At 37.9% G+C, this 3,081-nt stretch overlaps 1 pseudogene; it reads left to right on the top strand.

Annotated features, from left to right (window-relative positions):
• The first annotated feature begins 2,098 nt into the window (after positions 1 to 2,098).
• LOC132169696 (germin-like protein subfamily 1 member 17) lies at positions 2,099 to 2,836 on the top strand (annotated as a pseudogene).
• The last annotated feature ends 245 nt before the right edge of the window (positions 2,837 to 3,081 follow it).

The following is a 3,081-nucleotide window of genomic DNA, read 5'->3' as shown; positions in this document are numbered from 1 at the left end:
TATCTGTCCATAAATTCACCAAAGATACTGACACTTTATTTGAATTTCATCCTTACTATTTTCTCTTGAAGGACCGAGCTGCAAGAAAGCTATTGTTCTGAGGCCCAAATAAGGATGGGCTGTATCATTTTCTTCCACATGCTAATAAATCATCGATGTGTGCTTTGATGGGTGAACATGTCTCCAGCCCACAGTGGCACTCCCGTTTAAGTCATTCGGCCTTGAAGGTTGTCCACAAGGTGTTATCTTCCTTTCAGCTACCTTTTAATTCCCGTCCTATTCATCCACTCCGTCATGCTTGTTTGTCATCCAAAAGCAAACCACTTTGGTTTGCTGCCTCCCAATCACAACACCACGTGCCCTTTAGAACTAGTTTTTACAGATGTGTGGGGACCAACCCCAGTTTGTGCTAGATCTGGTTCAAAGTGTTATGTTTCCTCTTTGGATTCATTTAGCAAATATACGTGGTTGTATCCAATTCATAATAAAATTGATGTCACAAGTATTTTTATTCGTTTCAAATCTTATGTGGAATGTTTCTTTGGACTCAAAATAAAAGCAATTCAATCTGATTGGGGGGATGAATATCGCCCTTTAACATAATTACTTCAATCTCATGGCATTTCACATCGTGTCTCTTGTCCACACACGCACCAACAAAATGGTACAATTGAGCCTAAACACCGTCACATTGTCGAAACTGGGCTTGCTTTATTGTCTCATGCCAACATGCCCGTTCATTTCTGGGACGATGCATTTTCTACTACATGCTATTTAATTAATCGCATGCCTACTGTAACACTCAAAAATAAATCTCCATTTAAAGTTTTTTTCAAATGTAATCCTGATTACAAGTTTCTACGTACTTTTTGTTGTGCCTGTTGGCCAAACTTACATCCATACAATGCAAACAAATTCCAAACTCGGTCGTCTCAATGTTTATTTTTAGGATATAGTTCTCCCCATAAAGGATATAAATGTCTTAATCTTGACACTGAAAGATTATATATTTCAAGGGATGTAATTTTTTATTAGTCTTTATTTCCTCTATCTCACGTTCAATCTACACCCTCACAACCCATCACTCGGTCCTCATCAAGCATGCAGATACAATTTATTCCTCAAAGTGGGCCTCTCACACCACCTTCCACAGACTCGGGAACCTCTCCTCCAAATGAACCATCCAACCCGCCCAACACATGCTTAACGGGTCCTACAGAACCACAGGTACATCATACATCCTCTTCTCCTATATCTGATTTACCTGCACCTAATTTACCTTCCCATGAATCATCTATTTCAATACACCCCATGGTCACCCATGCTAGAAACAATGTTGTCAAGCCCAAAAGGTATACAGATGGCACTGTTCGCTATCCACTTCCTTAGGCCTTACTTGCTGAATCCACTTCAAAAAATAGTTGGCCAATTTTTGCTCGGCTCTGTGGTATTGTTTAAAACTCAGGCCATTTCAACCCATAGTTAGCTCTCACTTCAGCCTAAAGTTGGCTCTCCATTTATTTGGCTATGTGGTATTGTTTAAAACCCAAGCCCACTTTAGCCTACAGTTGGCTCTTATTTTAGCCCAAAGTTAGCTCTCTTTTTTTGGCCCATAGATGGCCCTCTTTTGTATTGTTTTGCTATCTCAAAAAAAAAAAAAAAAAATGGTCCAACTCAAGGTTTCAAGATCTTCCACCGTGAGTTTGAGGGAGGATGTTAGAGTATATTTGAATGACCCTAAAGTTAGGGATTTGATTATGATTGATGAAGATTAGATTAGCCTAATTTAGGGATTTGATTATGATTTGATCATCCTTAATTAGGGGATTTGATTAAGATTACATTTATGTGTAAGCTCTATAAATAGAGCATTATGTATTATAAACAATCATTCAATAAGAACTTAATGTAACCCTTTGGACTTTATCTGTGGATGTAGGTCGTTGACTGAACCACATTAGAATCTTTATCTCTCATTTATTTTATTTTTGCAATTTTTTTCTCTTTCTATTTCAATATGATTTCTATCAAAACACACATGTTTCCCATTCAATATTTTATCACCAATCACCAAGTTACACACAGAGCTTATTTAGATATGATGAAAGGAATCCATTTCCTTGCAATTCTTGCTATGTTGTCATTGGTATCCTCCTTTGTCTTTGCCTTCGATCCCAGCCCTCTTTAGGATATTTGTGTTGCAATTCATGACCCCAAGTCTACTGGTATTTAATTTTGTTCATTACTATCTGCTTAGAAGCAAGACTATACATCTTTATTGCTTTCTCACTCTTGTATGCATCTTGCCCGCCATGCTCGTGAATGGGAAATTCTGCAAGGATTTGAAGATTGCCAAGGCCAATGATTTCTTCTTTTCTCGGCTCCAAAAGCCTGAAAATATAGATAATAAAGTTGGATCGAATGTCACTCATGTGAATGTGGAACAAATACCAGGCCTCAACACTCTAGGCATATCTTTGGTTCATATTGACTACGCACCATATGGCGAAAATCCCCTCGTGGCACTGATATTCTAGTAGTCGTAGAAGGTTCTTTGTTAGTTGGTTTTGTCACACCCAACACTGAGAACCGTCTTTTCACCAAAGTTTTTAACAATAGAGATGTCTTTGTATTCCCAATTGGTCTCATTCACTTCCAATTCAACGTGGAGAGCACCAATGTTGTAGCCTTTGCTGTTCTGAGTAGCCAAAATGCAGGCGTCATCACAATAGCAAACGCTATTTTCGGATATGATCCTCCCATCAACTTTGATGTTCTCGCTAAGGCCTGCCAACTTAACAAGAATGTTATTGAAGCTCTTCAGAAAAAGTTCTGATAGGACAATTAATTAGAGAAACTTGTGAAACTATTATGAATAATTTGCCAGTTTTCCTCATTTCATGATAACAATATTAAAATAAAAGGTTGCTTATGTAACTCTCCCTAAGTGGAGTTGGAGTATAAAATAATGTTGACATTTGTTGAGCATCTCTCTCTCTCTCTCTCTCTCTCTCTCTACGCGTGCATGTGTAAAACACAGAAAGATATAGTAAAGAGTATTTTTGTTTTGAACGATATCTC

This window comes from Corylus avellana, chromosome ca2, assembly GCF_901000735.1.
Source record: "Corylus avellana chromosome ca2, CavTom2PMs-1.0".
NCBI lineage: Eukaryota > Viridiplantae > Streptophyta > Magnoliopsida > Fagales > Betulaceae > Corylus > Corylus avellana.
Note: the sequence above shows the minus strand (reverse complement) of the source record. Positions and strands in the feature narration are given on the sequence as shown.